Source organism: Accipiter gentilis, chromosome 19 (assembly GCF_929443795.1).
Source record: "Accipiter gentilis chromosome 19, bAccGen1.1, whole genome shotgun sequence".
Taxonomy (NCBI): domain Eukaryota; kingdom Metazoa; phylum Chordata; class Aves; order Accipitriformes; family Accipitridae; genus Astur; species Astur gentilis.
Genome location: NC_064898.1, coordinates 26103386 through 26121633, shown reverse-complemented (window position 1 = coordinate 26121633; position 18248 = coordinate 26103386). Strand labels below are relative to the sequence as shown.

Sequence of the window (18248 nt, the reverse complement as noted above, 5' to 3'; positions counted from 1 at the left end):
GCCTTATAAGAAAGATGGGGACAAACTTTTTAGCAGGGCCTGTTGTGATAGGACAAGGGGTGATGGCTTTAAACTAAAGAAAAGTAGATTCAGACTAGATGCAAGGAAGAAATGTTTTACGCAGAGTGGTGAAACCCTGGCCCAGGTTGCCCAGAGAGGTGGTCGATGCCCCATCCCTGGGAAGGCCAGGCTGGATGGGGCTTGGAGCAACCTGGTCTAGTGGAAGATGTCCCTGCTCATGGCAGGGGGTTTGGACTAGATGACCTTGAAAGGTCCCTTCCAACCCAAACCATTGTATGATAAGATTGGATTTGTTCTCCAAAAGCATTTCCAAAGAAAAGCTGTCATAAATCAGGCCTCGAGACAGCAGCATGAGCAAGATGCTCATCTGTTCACGAAGCCTTCCCTGTGGGGTGCATGGGTTGACTTGGACCTGAGCAGTTCATGGTGTGCCATATGCAGAAATAATAAGCCCTTGGATATTACAGGCTTAAGGATGTAAATAATCACCTGATTACGCAGTTACTTTGCTATGACCTACTTCTTTTTCAAAATATCCCCTAGACTCCATGACACAGCAGATAAGAACTTCCAGGTCCTTTCAGCATTTATCAGAAGAGCTTCCTGCAGGGAGCTGTTGGTGATTTATGCCAGGGAGGAAAAGGAAAGGCAGCTGGTGTGAATGTTTCATGATAGGGTTTGGATTGCTTAGCTCATGGAGTGAGCTAGGAAAGGCAGCAGCAAACTGATGGGGTTTGCCCTCTCCTGTTAGGTGGAAATCACATGGTCTAATTAAGCAATAGCAGTTTTCGATAATATGTTTTAAGGGATTATATCATGCTTCAGCAGAATGGGGCACGCAGCCAGAATACATTCATCCTGTTGATAAGGCCAACGCCCACTGTAAACACAGTTATTAACAGTCGGAGCCTGTGCGAGATGCTCTAATGGAAAGCTGTAACTTGAGAATAAGCCAGAAGCTCGGGAAAGCCCATGGTGGGTATTTAAAACCTTGTTCCCTTAGGCAGTGGTAACCTACCTTCTTGTATGGGGTACATAATTAATTTTATGGAGAGAAGTGGACCTAAATCCTTTCAGCTGCAATGGAATGATATAGTTGGGTTTCAAAGACTGTCCCGGTGTCCAGGGTCTGTCCTTGGGCATTGGGATGGTGTCGATCTGTCCTTTTGTATGTAGATTTTGGAGGTGGATCCCTTGACCTTGTACAGTTCATGGCTTGCTTTCTGTTCTCATTCATCAGCTTGCGGAGCAGCAATAAAACTCTGCAGATACAAGACCCGTTCTAGCAAGCTGGTGCGTAAACGCTTTCTTGCAAATGAGAGCCTTGGGGTTGGAATTTAGGAGGAAGAAGAAACTGAAAAGTGAGAGCGCATCTGCACTTCCCTCCTAAAAATTACTGGTGTAGAGGAGGAGAGGGTGTTGTCTCCCTGGAGTACAAAGCTGATGAGTGTCTGAAAACTTTCCACTTGGCAGAGCTGGAGATGAAGTTATCTGGTGGGGTGGGTGACTATTCCACTCCCCAGAGCAGGGAAGGTGTATGTAGGTGACTTAATCCACCTCTGCTGCAGAAACTTATCTTCATGGGACTGGTAACTTGCTGTAGTTACGGTTTTCTTCTCTTGGAAAGCTCAGATTTATATGTTCACTTGAACTGGGGGCTTTCTGTGGTGGAGGCTTGCGTAGCTGGATGCTCTGTGGGAGCGTGGTCCTCTTATGCAGTAACATGGAGGATGAGGCCAACTTTTCTGGAAATTATGTTAGTATCTGGCTTGCATCCTACAGTAGATGTCAATTCTGAGACACGTGGTGAGAACTGTGATAGAGCTGTAACAATCAGCCAAATGTGAGGATTTAACACCACCTTCTGCTTCCAGTACAGTCCAGAGGGTAAGTTTGGGATCCAGCTGTCACTGGAAGGCTCCAACTTTGCCCAGGAATGTGAAATTCAAGTTTTCTGGCTTCAGTGGCATTGCTAATGGTTTGGTTGAATTGTTTCTAGATCCCTTTGATTTCCTGGTTGCCCTTATAAAGCCAGTGCAGTTAATGAAAAATGGGTAGGAGGGGAGTGGCTTTTCCATTGTTAAGGCAAGAATCCTCAAAAAAACCCGAATGTGGCAGAGTGGTGGTCGAGTGCATACATTAACTCTGTATTTGTAGAGTCATCAGTCCTAATATTTCTAAAGGAATTTTTGGGGGGGTTAATGTAAAATGATTCTCTTTAACCTCCTTCCTCCACACATAACAAGGGGGGACCAGAAATGCCAAGGCATTGGGCAGTCCAGGTGAGGTGGAACCTGACCTAAACATGACTAGTTTAATTTCTTTAGAGAAGCAAATGGAAAAGTTACAGGAGTGTGAATATGTTGCCTGCCCTTAACGTGGCTTTCCGTACGAGTGGAGGACAAGACACCAGGGTGGTCCAGGCTGCAGAGATGAGTGGTGACCCTTGTACGAACCGCAGTGCGTTTCCCACCTCCGACCAGGTTTTTCTCGTGTCGCAGGTTGCAGCCAAGCTTGGTACCAAGCACCCTGGATTTTGGAAATGGTGAGGAGATTTTCCTTGCAGGAGATCTTGGTGGATGGCTGCTACGTGGGCCAGGCTGTGGGGAGGCGAGAGCACCTCGAAATCCTTCTGGGTCCCCGGGAATGGAAATTACCTCCCAGCAGATGTTTTGCCCACAAAAATATTGGGCTAAATCTGTACTGTGGAAGTACTATGGAGCAAATCTAATGCTTGCTGTGGCCAAGGTGGCTGGTTTTTCCCCTTTTTTGGGGCGTGTGTGTGGGATGTGTGCAGTGCTTTTCTGGCACCACATTGGACCCATGGCCAGTTAGGTGACTGCCTTCCTACATTTGCAGGAATGGAGGCTGTTTGGTGTCTTGAAGAATTGAAACCAATGCAGACTATCACTCTGGCTTCTCCTGTGAGCTATTAGTTAGGCATCTGTTGTTCCTTTTCATTTTATTAAAAAAAAAAAAAGGAAAATCCTTTCTGTGCCCTTCTCAAAGCATGTGGAGATTGGGAATTGCAAGTAATCCTCTGAAATGATTATTGACTGAGAAATCTTTGGAAATGATGCTGTTTGCTGACTTGACAGATAAGACCCTGAAACAGCACAGTTTAAGCTGTACCTAAGCATCTGTCCTTGTCACATCACAGTCACCGCGAGGCTTACCTGCATCTGCAGTGGTCGAAAGCCAGATGTATTTTTAGACAATGTTTAAACGGACACTGTCAAAAGCGTTTAATGCTGTCTCATGGGGACAGGAGTGGTTGCGCAGAGGACTTTTCTCTTGTCCTGAGAGCTCATTTGGGCATTGTGGGAAGCACAGCTGCAGTGGGAACTGGAATTGTGGTGGCTCCAGCAACTAAAATGCTACCCCCACCATGCTGCTGAGCAAAACTGTTAGCTCGGGTTGTGGGTATTGGAAGGACTGAATTTACCTAGCTTGTTCTCTCTGATTTGTTATTGCTGCTTTTAATTTTAAAAAGAAAATTAAAAAATCACAAAGTGAGAAGCTGTTAGGGGATATGCAGGAAATGGTGAGTCTGCATAAAAATAGCATGATGCAGAGTTTTCTCTTTAGCAGGGGTCTAAACACTGAAATGTTGAACTGGTGCTGGCCAGGCTGGAGGTTTCGGGGCTCAAGTCTCCTCTTGGTTGACTTATTCTGCAAAGTGGGCTGAGATTCCTCCTCCTCTCCTATTGGGAGGTGGTAATGTGTTCTCCAGGGCATCCCTTGCTGGAGAAGGGCAGAAGTTTGGGGAGAAGTCCTGTAGAGACCAACTTGGGTCCTCTTCCAAGCGCTGCACATACAGCTTTTGTGTGAGGAATAACATCACTGGCTCATTTAGAAATGTCAAATAAGTCTCCAAGACAAGCTCCCGTGTAATCCGCAACAGCCCTTAGATTGCTGGAGCCTGTTTTGAATCAGAAATGCTCCATGGATACAGCTGTAGTAGTGTTGTTTTTCTGAAGTGCTGATCCGCTTCCTTCCTTTCCAATTCCTCAAAAGAAAACAAGTCAGTTGATTTAGGCGCCAGAGTATGCTGCTGACTCTGCACAAGTTGTTTGCTCTTCCCTTGTGTCCTTTTTTTTCTTAGCTGAATCACCCTGAAGTTTGGGCCCCGGGGAAGGTACTTCTGGAAAGTCCTCAATGCAGAGCTGATCCAGAGGCGTAGAAAAGAGCAGAGGAACAAAGTTGATGCTTAAAGATATGCTGTCATCAGATATACATTTCCAGCCTTCACGCTTGTTGCTTGGAGACGTCTTGCATTAGCTGTGTAAAACTTATATCCCTGTTTAAAGACAACTGGTTTTTTTTCACAAGAGGTCTTGATGGAATTTGCTCTTAAAAGCGTATCCCCCTTGAAAGTCTATAAACTTGGTCTACCCGGTGTCCCATCATAGCATCGTTTAGGTTGGAAAAGACCCTTAAGATCATGGAGATTTATGCCAAGGAGTTTTGCAGGCGAGCTGTGTGGCGACCATCACTTCAGATGTTGGACCTGCCACTCTTGGAGCCACACTGTGAAGAGGCCAGGAGACTCTTTGCCTCCTGGGGTGAGTTTTGGGCTCCTGTACACTCCCATGTCTCTGCGGTTTGATCCCCAGCCAGACCATGTGCAAAGGCACCAGCCGTAGCTTGGTGCTGCAGAAAAGCCAGGGAGGACCTTTGTGTCGTGTTCCTTGAGCTAGAGACTGTGAATGACGTGGATGGGGCAGGTCTGTGCTGCTCCTGTGAGGGTGGCTTCAGCTCCCGTTCAGCCTGACCTTGGTCATCTGAATCGCCCCATTTAATCCCTAGATTTACTGGTGTCAACAGAGAGTGTCTGAGCAGAGATTAGTGGTGGATGAATGAGGCTGCCTGCAAAAGCGTGGAGAGAAAATTGCAGTATCTGGAGCTAAAAATTACCTCCAAATTCTTGTTTGGTGGTTTTTTTTACTTTAAGCTTTGTGTTCTGAACCAGTTACTGGAGAGCTGCCGCAAGGGCTGTAGCGCGAAGGAATACGTGATGCGAGGACTCCTCCATCCCAAAGTGAAAGCATCCCAGTTCTCTGCTGGCCTCCTGCAGCACGCTGGCACGAGTCGGGTCCCTTTGAGGTGACAGCTGTGGGGTGGCCTGGCCGCTCCGGCTGATCTGCACTAATGCACTGTTTGTAGAGTGGAGCCTGTTTTGCTAATAACAGGCAGCTTTGTGGGAGATAAGCACCAGCCTGACCTTATCTGTGCCCATCACGTTTGGCCCAAGGGGAGCTTATTAGCTTGTGTTTCATACTGTGGCGTGTGTGGGGGGGGAAATAAGGAGGGAAAATACAGTTTTAAACTATCGGAGGAGCCTTTGGAAGGGAAAGGCTGCTTAAAGAAACCTACAGGTGTGTATGGCATAGCTGGAAGCACCACTGAAATGTCGTGGTGGCTTGTGCTGGCACAAGTTCTGTCCCCCCTGGGGTTTTCCCACCCCTTTGGGATGGTGACAGCGATGTGGCGTGTGCCTTGCTCCAGTCCAATTTTCTGCATCTCCTTGGGACCTCAAGGAAGAAACGAATCTCTGTGCTTTGGGGCTGTGTTGGCCAAAATAAGGATAAGCAAACCGCTTGCCTATTGGGTTGCTCTGCATCAGGGACCACGTTGTAGGGTGCGGGAGTCCTATTGATTTTAAGCAGGAATGAGCTGCTGGTCCTCTGTATTTTTCTACATTGGTCCCCGTGAGATGAATATGTGTAACCACACACTAAACCCTGGTGCTTTTAAGCACCGTGCATAGGCGGTTCTTTGGCCCCTTTATGGGGAAGAGCTGATGCTCAGCATCCAATGCTGTGTATTTAAAAGCAAATACGAAAACCAGAGTCTGGTGTTGAATTCTTATTAATGCCAGCTCTCTACACCTAAGGTCATCTGCTTTCCTAAATGCTTACAGTTTAAAAAGCAGTCTGGGAATCCTGACTTTGCTTCATGTGCTCTTTCAGTGTCTGTGCCTTCTGGATATGAATTTAACATGAAATGGTGATATTCAGGTGTTTCAAAAGCTGCCTATGGAAATACTGGGAGGAAAGCTAATGTGAGGGCAAACTTTCTGGGAGATGGGAGAGTGATTTTTATTTTTTTTTGCCTTTCCTTTGGTGGAAAAGCTCCGAGTGTGTTTGTAAAGCTGTGTGTTGGTTTTAATAACTAGCAGAGTCAGATGTCTCTTGGGCTGGTAGGATCTACTCTTGTCCTCTCTCAGGCGTTTGGATTAAAAAAAAAAATGTTTGGGAAGATTACAGCAAGGAAAGGTGCTAATGAATATTCATCAGGATAACTGCTTTATTCCTTGGTGTACTTGCGTTCCTGTTATCTTGTTATGCCTCTGTTTATTCCTGGAGCAGCAGAAGGTCACGGTGACATGTATTAAGATGCCAGCGTTGTCTGTCTTGGTCTCGGAGCGGCAGTCCTTGTGGGCTGGCGACTAGGGAGTCCTTTCTTGCTAAATACTGCAGTGACAGCAGTGGTGTCTTTGTGGCAGAGGAAATTCTGGAAGCGTTTAAGGGTCTCGAAATACCGAGTGCAAAGTAAAGGTGGTGTCATGCTTGATGTTATCTGCTGCCCCAAACTGGGAGGGTGGTGGGAAGGGGCTGCAGTGGCTTGACAAGAGGTGGCATGTGTGCAACCGTGCCTGGCTGCCTGGTTCCCCAGAGCCCTGGCTGAGCTGTGAATGTCTGACGTCAAGTTATGGGTCAGGCGAGGGCACTGTTTACATCCTGTAATTAACATCTGTGCAGTTAATCACCGGGGCGGGCAGACCTGGAGACGCTGGGTTGGAGTCACGCTCTCCATTGGGGTTGGATCCCTGTCCCAGAGATGACGGGAGGCTAACAACAAAGATGTGTCCACTTGGACTGTCCGTGCTAATTCATCCTCCTCCCCCTTCCAGCATATATTTGCAGTGTATAGATCAACATCTTTATAAATCACTGCTTTCACTTTAATTTCTTCCTCCTTTTTGGCCTCTTGGAAAACAAGTTTGTGCAAAAAAGAAAAAAAGGTTTTCTTTTTAATGCATGAACCTGTGGGCAGATTAAAGAAAACTTAGCAAAGGCAGAGCCTTGAACACAGCATTTCTGTGCAAGCCGGTGCTTGGTGGGACACCGGAGCTGCTCCCAGGAAGCCAAGCTGAGACCTTGGTAGGTTGCACAACCATTTCTTTGACTCTTGGAGACTTGAGTATCTTAATTACTGTTCGGTGCAACTGCAAATCTACTATTTGGCAGATAACTGTGTTATGAAGTATGTTGATAGCTTGCCGGAGTGATTAAACTTGCAAAGTAGGAAATGTTTGATGTATTGATTCCTCCCCACCCCCCATCTCTTATTTGGTGAATGCCATTCTTAAGGCTGCAAAAAGAGATCGTTGGCCCTCCCTGGTTTAATGCAAACTTCAGAGGATGCAATTACTGTCTCTCAAAGAGGATGGAGAAAGGGAAATGGGGATGATTACTTGAGATCTCTTTTCCCATTGTGTCTGCCCCAGAACGTGGACCTGAGATGTCCCTGGTCTTCCTCAATCCCATGTGAACCCTAGCCACTATTAAATGCAACCAGCTACTCTCTGAGCAGCTCATCTGTCTTTTTTGCTGTGAAAATTACTTTGATGCTATGAAGGTTTAAACCCTACTTTGTGTGACTTGCTTTCTCCTTTTGATTGGTATTAACTCACCTTGGAGGTGAAGAGAAATCCCTGTGCTTTCTTTCATCTAACTCCAAGCTGTGTATAAAGACTTTAATTCTGAATCTAAAAAGGCTAGAGGTGGTGAGGAACAAAATACAGCTTTCCTAGCAGATATAGAAGTGACCTTCTTGTTAAAACCTGAGGCAGTTAAGACTCCTAAAACAGCTAGGTCTGTAAGCGTAGAGACACAGTTAATTAACATTTATCCAAATACACCAGGGAGCTAGTTTACATCCTTATCTCCCTAAAAAGGAGGTGTTCATGTGCCTTCGTCTCCCAAAGTGGTGAGGAAGAAGCGAGTTCTGGTCCAGAAGCTGTGTGGTAGGACAGTGTTGAAGCCACTCATGCTTGAAGAGTGAGCTCCGGGTATAGGGGGGATGTGACTCTTACCACTGCAGATAGTACAGGACACCTCTAGAACAGAACCCTTGGTAGCCTGTGGTGTGTGTTTTGGGGATAATGCCCCAAAGGTAGCCTGTGTGCGTGAGTGCATATATATTCAATGCATTAATAAAAGTTCTCTGGAGAACACCAAGAGAGGATCCCAGCTCAGTCGTGGAGAACTGGGAGAAGAGGAATGACTGAAAAGCCTTATTGCCCAGCTAACTAGTTACATTACTAGCACAGGATTGCTGGAAGAGAGGCTGGGGTGATATGGAAGAAGGGACAAGCGTCCAGCCTTTTGGGGCAGATTGTGATGGGCTCGTAGCTCTGATTTCCACCTACCCTTCCCTCTTTGAATCTGATGGGTGGCTGTTGGGATTTTCTGAAATCCCCAGTCTGGAGTTCACAGCAGCCTGAGAATTTCTGCCTTCAGTAAAAGCTTTGCCTTCAGTTATGGAGAAAAGCTTGAGGACAGGAATAGAGCAGAGTGACCCAAGCTACTGGCAGGGCTTTATTCAGCAGGCAGCACAGCTTGCATGTTGATTTCCTGCACAAAAATTGCTGTGCCTTTCCTAGGGGAACAGTTGCCATGTCCTCAAAGGATGAAGAATGGAGAGCAGGATCAGCATGAACTCAGGTTCGTTTGCCTCCCTGGTTGTTTTGAGCAGATGTGCTGTTGTGTTCCTGCAGTAGCTATTACTGCTAGAAATGTACCTCAATAACTTAAAGGGTTTTTTTTTCTTCTACTACTCTGCAGCAAATAAAACTAAACTGATTGTCCCTCTCTGCAAAACCGTGGGGAGAGGCCATTCCTCCCCACAGAGTCTCTGAGTGACCTGATGAAGGCTGGGGGTGGGTGCACGGGGGGGGCCAGGAGCTGGTGTGAAGCTGTGCTGGGGCTGATAAAGGTAGAAAGTGGTGCAGGAAGAAATCCTGCCTAGTTTTCATGCTGCCAAGCATGTGTTTCACAAACACAATGCAGTGTCAGAGGTGAGAATTGGGTTCCTTGATCAGTTCCAGTGGATATGAAATCCTGAATGTCTCTACTTCTCTCAGCAGATCTCCCACCATTTCCTTGGAAGTGGAGGCAGCAGTACATACTTATTTCTTTTAAATGTCTGCTTTGTGACTGGCCACACCGAGGCTCAGGCCATCTGCTTCATTTGTCAAGTTACAGTGCTCTCCTGCCCCCCATGTGGTGTCTGCCATGTCCAAAACACTTAACTGCTTGGGTAACACTTTTCCTCCTCCCCTTCTTTATACACAAGTTGAGTATCTTCAATTCCTCCAAACCAAAGAATATCTATGTAGAGTTAAATGCCTTTATTGCCCAATACCTGGTGGGGACAGATCTCCATGGGGGCACCATGCTGAACATCTCTGAAAGAGAGGTGTCCGTGTGGTGCTTGGTTCCCTTCATGGGGATCTACCTAGACCCTGATTAGAGCATCTCGTCAGCAGCTGCAGCGCATTGACTTGCTCAGAGCTGGCTTGAGACCTTGGTGCACCAGCACAGGTATGTGTGAAAGCAGAGGCAGCAGCGTCCTGCCAGCAACCTTGAAGGACCTGCTCTAAACCCTTGTGTCCTTGTGAAGAGCAGGCAGCAGCTGCCAACAGATCTGATGGGAATTGGCTGGTTAAGTTATATGGCCAAATGGGTTTGGCAGGCGGCTGGCAGGGCAGCAAGGCTGCTGAGGACAAATATTTTTTGAGTGGTAAAATATTCCTAAGGTCCCTGTGATTTTCCGGTAGTAGTGGTTCAGATGAGGGCAGACCTTGGGTGCTCTTCTAAACATCTGCTTGCTGTCTAAACCCAAAGTAACAGGGGCATAGCGTGCTTGGTGACTCTCCATCCTGGAACCGAGAGCTCTCTTTCTTTTGGTTTGAGTAGAAATGCTGTTGATGGACAAGGCAAGCGGCTCACCTGGGACGTGGGAGGAAGACAACATTGGTTTGAAAGTCTCTTGCACATCCCAGCTACCTGTCTAAACCCTTGGGCTGTTTACAGACTGGTTTTGGTGCGAAAGATTAAGTGTTTTATTAAACACACCAGCTCTTTCTTCTGTAGGGTGGGAGAGGGAGATTTTTGTAAGCTGCACCCCATGAAGCTGGAGAAAGTCGTTCTGCTTGGTGTGCTTAACTGAAATGCCGCCAAGTTTCCCTGCCTGCTCTCACCGCAGCCCTACAGAAAAGGCATGGGCAAATGAATTATCCGCGCGGTGTCTGAATCTTCCAGTCCCTGGGAAGAGGCCAGAGAGAAATGAGGGATCACCTGGCAGGCTGGGCTTTAGGGGTCTTCATAGGTGGTGATGAGGAGGATAGCACATCCTATGTCTGGTGGAGGGTTTCTTGGATGCTTGGGAGGCTGGAAGAACCCCAAATATCGTGTATGTGATTCTTGTTTATTTAAACATCAGAATTATACCAGAGATGCTTCCAGAGCCCAGGGGAGTGGCATCTATTAATGAGGGATGAGAACTCAAAGGACTTGTGGTGATTTACCTGCTGTCCTTTAGGATGAAACCAATCTTTCCTTAATCAATGCTGATGAACAGACTGTTCAAATTGGAGCTATCCAATTCCTCGTAAATTGGTTTTTTCTCTGGTTTTTTTTTGCAACACAGTCCCTGAACAGTCTTTAAATTTGAACTACATCTTTCTGCTCAACGCTTCTGTGATGCTGATAATCCTTCTCTACTTCACATCCCTTCACCCCCTGATATTTATGTGCATATAAACAGAGGAGCAACAAATTTGACTTGCCACCGCAGGGCTCTGTGACTATTTCAAACATAAACCTGGCTTAGCTCTCAGTTCTCTCTTACTCTTAGCTGCATGACTGACTGTCCACATAATAAATTACCAGCATTTATTGGTCTTTTGACATACAGGTTTCCCAAGGGAAAGGAAGGACACTGGCTGAACAAAGCCTTCTCTATAATCAGAGTTTGCAGTAGGCTTTGGACAGAAATTGCAATTGCTGGCCAGTACAACAAGGATTTTGTGGCTCTGTCTATAACTGCATTTATGCCAGCCAGGAAGTTTGGGAGATGATGAATAATACACCTTGGACTGTATTGTTTAGAGATTAGCGTGTATAATAAATGGTAGTATTTGCATGTCAAGAACTGATGAGAAACCAGTTTTAGACACTTGTTTCTCCCCCTGAGATGTGGGACTGTCAGTGCCGCTCATGTTCCCATCATTTGAAATTTGGCAGGTAACTTCTACCCCCTGTGGGCATGGTGTGCCTTTATGCTAGTGCTGGAAATGGGCTGAGACTTGGAGCTGTTTGAAAACTGCTACTCTCAGTGCTTCTCTGCTTGTCCCAATTTCTTTTCAGCTGGCTGCAATAAGCTAGGAACATCAGGAACCTCCACCCAAGCCTTGCTCTAGCAGTACCAGGTCTGAGCTCATTGGCAAAAGCCAGCTGCATCGCGTGCCCTGGGTGAAGCAAGATGTGACTGTGCGAAATGAGCTGGATCTCTGGTTGATGTAAGATTGCTAGCTCTTGCTTCTCGGTTGCGTTTATTCTATATCACCTCGTGCTGACGCAGCTCGGTGCTTTAGTGAAAATAGTCTGCAATTAACGTGTCTCAGACTCATCCAACCTAAGCTGATGGTTAACCCAATCACCTTGTGTCTGTGTGACATCAGATGAATTTTTTTCATCTGAAAGACTTTTTCCTGTAGAAAGGTATGAAGAATAGCTTGGGAGGAAGACTTCTCATGTCTCCTAAAGATTGCTCTTGGGTTTTTGCAAGCGCTCAGAAAACTTGAACCTTCTGAGATGGAAAGTACTGTAGGGTGAATCTTGCATAGATGCCACTGGTTCCACTTCACTTCTGGCTGGAGTAACTGGGCTGACTGGACTCCATCCTGCTGGGGTGAGAAGTGGCTGAAGGCCAGTGACTTTCCTGTAGACTGACTGTACAGAAGGTCGGTGGCTCTTGGATAGGTAGTCCAGCACGAAGATCTGGTTTGAGAGCCTCAGCTTGCCTAATAAGAGCAAGAAACTTCCTCCAGTGGAGGAGTTGTTGAGTGAAACTCTTCCTGTTCTGGCTCCCTGTTCCTCTGGTATTTTCCTTGCATCACCGGCCCGTTGCACTGGGAGAGCGGATGGCTTCTGTGTGGATCTTGATCAAAGACATTGCTGCCCGTGGGCGTCCAGTTGGCGTTGTAGTCAACCCAACGTGACTGTCACCTCAATGGCTCTGTCCCTGTCCCCTTCCCATCTTGAAGGCTGGTTTTGAGAGAGGCTTTATGAAGGCACCTGACCTCCCACTTACCCGGAGGACACCGCTCTTCCCCATCCTGCCTGAAGCAGAACTAAGGCAGAAGCTGGCAGAGTCGTCCAGCGGGCAATGCTGCTGGCACGAGAGCTGAAGCTCTTCAGAGCCCCCAGCCCACCCTGACTACATCTGCTGCTGGTCCGGGTGGTTGTGGTCTTGTTGCCCGGGCAGAAGGATGATTGCCTCTGCCTTGCAAGCAGCCCGCGTCTGGAAGAGGCATCACTGCAGAAATTTTGGCAGGGCTCCTGCTCATCTCTTGTGCTTGCGGAGCAGCAATAGCAGCTGCCTCGTGCCCTCTCTCAGCCAGGAGGGAGAAGTAGGTCAGAATTTGCATTCTTTGCCTGGCTTCTCTGCATAACTTGGACACTTTTTTTTTTTAGGGCCTCTTTTTAAACGAGCTGATCCTGTATATGCGTGTTCCTCTGGCTCCCCTGAATCAGAGGGTGAAGACTTAAATTCAGATGTGTAATTGGGCTTTAATGTCTGTCTGCCCTCCAAGAGCACTTCTGGGAGACTCCCCAGCCTCTGAAGGGCTGATCCCAGCATGTAAAAATCTGAAATAAATGCTTTTGGCTGTTGTATTGTCTGGATCAGGATTTAAATCTTCTCCTGTAGCTCTTTTTGCATGACAAGAGCAAGTAATTGGGATGAAATCATCCGTGCTGCAAACGTGATGGTGAGATTTCTTTTCAAAGCTTCTGTGTGTGTTTTGTTGCTGGTTTGCAATGTCCCAATGCGGGGGGGGGGAAAATAAAGATTGAGCGCAGCAGGCTCGTGGCAACTGGAGAAGCATCCGAGCGTTGCTGAAGTGCTGCAGGGCGGTCGAAAGATCATTTTGTCGAGGTTTTGTGCGCTGTGAGAAAGAGCTTTGCTGCAACAGCACTCTGAAATAACAGGCGTGCCAGATGAAGTCTGGCGCGATGGGGAATCTAGCGTGGAGGCTGGGACAGGGGAGCGGGGTTAGCTGGTGGGCTGCGTGGTGGGGAGCATCCTTGCGTGAATCTGTAGGTTTTAAGGTGCAAAGTGGCACCAACCATCAGCAGGTCTTTTTTTTGTTTTTTTTTTGTTTGGGTTTTTTTTTCAGAGATTTGCAGAAACCTGGGTCGGTCTGTGCTGCCTCTCATAGCATGATGGCAATTTGTATTGTGGTTTTGGGAGTGGGGGGGGGTCTCTTGAGGATTTCTAGTTCTCATTGCTGTTTCTTGTCCCCAGTCCTCCTGTGTGATTCAGCATCTTTAGCAGATTTTTCAGTAATCTGGTGAAAAGGGGAATGTAACATCCTGAAACTGGATGATTTTTTTGTTTTCATAGAGGGAGGTTTCAATCTATGATGGAAGGGAAAACCTGCTGCATGATTCTGGTCTTTCTTCATCTGCGTAGGTGATATTTTGCTGTGGGCTTTTGTGGTTATATTCTCTAGAGGCCTGTTTGCTTTTTTGTCGGTCTGAAATATAAAGCAAATTGTGTGGTCTGAAGACAGGTATATGGGTAAAAGTGATAGAAACCATACTAATGCGACATGATCATTGTTTTAATGGATTTTTCACTATATTTTTTAAGTGGGGATAATACTTCACTGAGACTTTTGCTTTGTATTGTAGCATGTACACACATCTAGCCAAAAAACTTTTCCCAAGGAAGTTTCAGAGTGGCTTACCTGCTGTTATTTGCTTTACGCTAGTGAAACTGCAACCTGAATCTGTCTAAGCCTTGTGCAAATAGCTGGTGATGTCATGTCTGTTCCCATTTGTGCCCCTTTTGCTAATGTTTAGCTGCCAAAAAGTGTCAGCAGCTTTGAGACATCTCTGCACAAGAATGACCTTTTGGGAGTTGAACTTTTCCCCAACCTGCCCTGCTGTTTGATCTGTCTCTTCAGGGCTTTTGCATGTTCAAGCCTTGATAGTAGGAAGACTGCTTAAAAGTAAATATAAGATAGAGCCTGAGTCTTTTTAAAGGATTGGAAGAACTGAATTTGAGGGAAGGTCTGGGAATTGCAATGAAAGCACCTTTGATTTCTTTTTGTTCCTCCTCTTACCTGCCATCCAGCCCACTGTTCGCATTAATCCATACGGCTGTCCTATTGTTCCCTTCAGGTATTAGGTTTTTAATTGTGCTGTTTGTGTTTTAAAAGCACATGCTGAGAACAGCTTTTCAGAGTTGCGTGGCACGTGGGTGTATAAAAGATCATCTGGGGAGGAGAGGTGTTGCAGAAAGGGGCTATTGTCTTTCTGCTTGAAATACCCTCGGAGATGAAACCCATCCTGCACGTGTGTGTGCATGAACACAGCTAATCCTCCCCACCCAGGGCACTCAACCGTCACGATTTATATGGACTTCTAAGGTAACCTGGGTTTGTGGCTGTAATACGCCTCCTCCATCATGTATTCCCATTTCTACCAAGCAAAGCAGGGAAATCGCGTGCTGGTTTTGCAACTCTGGGATGTGGTTGTAGTCCCTGTATGACGCTGTGGGTCAAACAAGAGTGCTGTGAAGGTCTTGCTACCCTCTGCTTAACATCCCTGTCTCTATAAAGAGCTTTTCTCTCTGTGTTGTGTTGCATCGGACCTTCTCTTCATCTCCAGGTGTAGTTCAAATAAACCAGTATTATTCTGAACTCTTCAACTTCTCCCTTCTGCCTGTTCAGCTGCTGATGACCAAGTGGTATTTACTTGTACGTTGGGCAAGTGTCTCTGTGAACAGCCTGCTCTAGTACACTCAGCGCAGATTGCTGCAAAGAATAGCTCAATGGCTGCTGAATCTATGCATAAATCGGCCATCCTTTGCCTACATCTAGAATCTCTTTGCTGTGTTGCATAGATAATGACAGGCAAAATGTTTGAGCTGTTGTGTAGGTGAAGTCTTGGCCACGTCCCGTTCCCAGTTTTGTTGCAAGTTTCCAAATTGTGTTAGTTAAACCATCTCGTGAGGAGAATTTCAAAGCCCAACAAGATTAAAATATATAATGAGTTTCTTCTGCCTCTAGGACCTGATTTTAGCAGGAAATCGATGATGAGCTTCAGCTTTCTTGTGCAGTCTCGTCTTGGAAGGAGGGGGATGATGAATGGATATCAGTTCAGTTCCTACTAGGCAATAACTGCAGCTGGAAATCCTTTCAGCTAATAAACTGCATTGTAACTTAAAGCAAGAATTCAGGACTGTCATAATACAAAGATGGAGATGATCTTGAATACAACTTATAGCTGCCAAGCTAAAAATAAAGAAGTCGGTAGTGAGAAACTATTCTGGGGAGTATTTTTTTCCATAAAGGAGAAAAGCTGCTGACAGCTTGAGTCTTTGGGAGTCCTGTGCTCCAGCCTCCATAGCAGAGAATGTTTGTGATAAAGCATGGATGTGCAGTTAAACAAAACAAAACAAAAAAATCTCAAACTTCTTCCCAAGAATATTGACTGTCCTCTTAAAAGCTCATTTTCTTGTGCTTCTGATGAGCTTTGCGCTGGAGGTGTGGCAGGAGAGTGACCTGTCACAGCAGTGACAAAGGTTAATGCAGTACAGCTGGTAGGGGAGAGAGTTGACTTTTTTCCCCTTGAAATTAAATGCAAGTATGTTTGTTTAAATGGCATTGTTGAGGCTGGGATTGTCTGGTGTTAACACTGGACCTGCTGGAACTGATCCTGTACCTGCTTTTTTTTCCTCCTTCAGTGAAGTGGTCAGCTCTAGCCGAATGCTTAGGTTTTATTTTGGGGCAAAATAGAAGATCAGCTGGCTCTGCAGCCTTCAGTGTGGTAGGTGACAGGCTTGAAATCTGTTTGTGCTACTTGCTGAACTCTCCTGGGGGAAAAAAAGAAAACCAGGCTTATTCCAATGTCTAAAAAGGTCATTTTGTTGTGTTTGGTTTCTAGGGCGTGTAGGAAAAAGTTGGGGCTACCAAGCAACCAAGATACATGTTTCTTCTGAAACCTACCACAGAATGTGGCAGACCCAAGATGTTAATGGTTGGGGGGGAAGAAGTGGCTTTTAACTGTAATGGTGTCCTTTTTGGGTGTGCTGTAGAGGAAGTTTGCAAACCTCCATCCATGTGTCTCCCTGCTATGTTTTAGGTGCTCAAGAGCACATTGGACCCTCTTCCTTCTCAGGCTTTTTTCAATCACTTCCACTTGATAGCTTGAGTGGGAGGAGAAAAGGGAAAATCCCATCTGGTAAGTTCAAGCTGTTTCTGTAAGAGCAAAGAGTGGCAAGGATGAGGCTGTTCTTAAATACACTCTGGCTGTAATGAAAGACTTTGATTTGTTGTCTCATTTGTTCTCTGATCTGCTCTGTGTGCTCTGCTCCTTCCTCCAGTGATACCTGTGGATTCTGGTAGGGGGTTGGAGCTGATGCACTGAGGATGCCACTGTTTGTGTGGTTTTTGCTCATCCTAAAGTAATGTTGGTAACAGGAGGAAGCTCTGAAGTTTAGGGATATTGGCCCTTGAAAGGTGCATAAGTTTGTAGCCACTTAGCTCACTCCCCTAAATAATCAATAAATTAAAAAAAGAAAAAAAATAAAATCCCCAAGCGTCCATTCTTCTCTCCTTATCTTGACAGCAAAGAATTCGGATCCTGCCATCTGTGCATAAAACCCTAAACATTTTCTGAGAGCCTTGCTGTGCTGCTGTGGGGTGATGTGTCTGGATGTCATTTGCTCTGTAAAGGTCTCTTGGGACAGAAAGACAAGCTGCAGGGAGTTCAGTTGTGATGATAATGTAATAAGTGAAGCCTTGGCATCCTTTCCAAGCGAGCCTGGGAGATCCCATTACTTTGCATCTTGTCTAGTTCCTGAAGTCTCTGAACAAGGGATGAGGAACTGGGGAAGTGGGAAAGCTGGTGGCATAGGGTCGGGGTTTACCAACTCAGGGTCATATCAACTCTTTCGATCTTGCTACGGAAGAGAGGAAAACCATTTTCCCATATGAAAGGGCGTCTAAAATACGGTATGGTCCCCTCTGTGGTGTACTTTCCTTAACAGGGTGGTGTGACCTTAGTGGCACAACCACTGAGTCTGTTCCTATCTGAAAGCCCAGCAGCCTTATGTTTTTGGAAACTTTTTCATAGATAAATGTGGAGGCAATGGGTGGTTCATGACGGGGAGAGACTAAACTGTTGTGTGGGCTTTAAACACATCCTATGGCATCCAGCTGTGTGTTGACCTCTGCTGCAATAGTGGGATAGCTGGAATGGTTGGCCTTCCTCCAGCACATGGCAGGGAACTGCCTGTGCAGGGAGTTTATAACGGGGCCTCAAGCAGCTTGTTTTGTGTTGGCTGGACGTAAGACTCGGTTTACCCTGGGTCTGGTCTGCAGACAGCAGTGTAGCGTTGAGTTGGACTCATTATCTTGAAGTTGGGTGCAATCTAGTTATGTGCCGTCTGTGGACCACGTGGAGCGCTCTGCAGCTGTGACCAAACTGTCAGCAGGATTATCTCCTGCCACGTGGCTGGAGTGTTTTGGGCAAGACTGTTAGGACTTTCTGTGAAGCTTAAGAACTTGAGAAGAAACTTCCCTTGAACCCTATTGGGAAGGATCCCATGCTAGGGAAAGGTGCCGCTTACTGAGCATCCCATTACCAGAATGGCTGGCTCTACCCCTCTCAGCTATTTCTACACATGTCTATATCTGAGACTGTTTCTTTGTGCCTGGTTGGGCCAAAGTTGGGCTTGTCAAATTTGCAGATGTTACAGTAAATAGCCTGGGTTTTCATCTGCAGGTTTGAAAAACAGCTTTGACATGTCGGTTTAGTTAAGGAGAAAACCCAAGGACTTTCAGGAGCCTACGTTTAAAATGTCTACTTTGAGCTCAAGGAGAGATTTAAGAGAAATCACACTTACATCCTCATAAAAACTGA

At 46.2% G+C, this 18248-nt stretch overlaps 1 protein-coding gene across 5 annotated transcripts in view; it reads left to right on the top strand.

Moving 5' to 3' along the window:
- GDPD5 (glycerophosphodiester phosphodiesterase domain containing 5) overlaps positions 1–18248 on the top strand; it is a 171014-nt gene that overhangs the window by 25670 nt on the left and 127096 nt on the right. For 2 of the 5 annotated variants that reach the window (XM_049822956.1, XM_049822950.1), the window contains exon 1: positions 13063–13084. The exons of the other annotated variants lie outside the window; for them this stretch is intronic. The gene's annotated coding sequence lies outside the window, so the exon portion shown is untranslated. Of the gene's footprint in view, positions 1–13062; positions 13085–18248 lie in introns of those variants that run through there. 5 annotated transcript variants of the gene reach the window in all.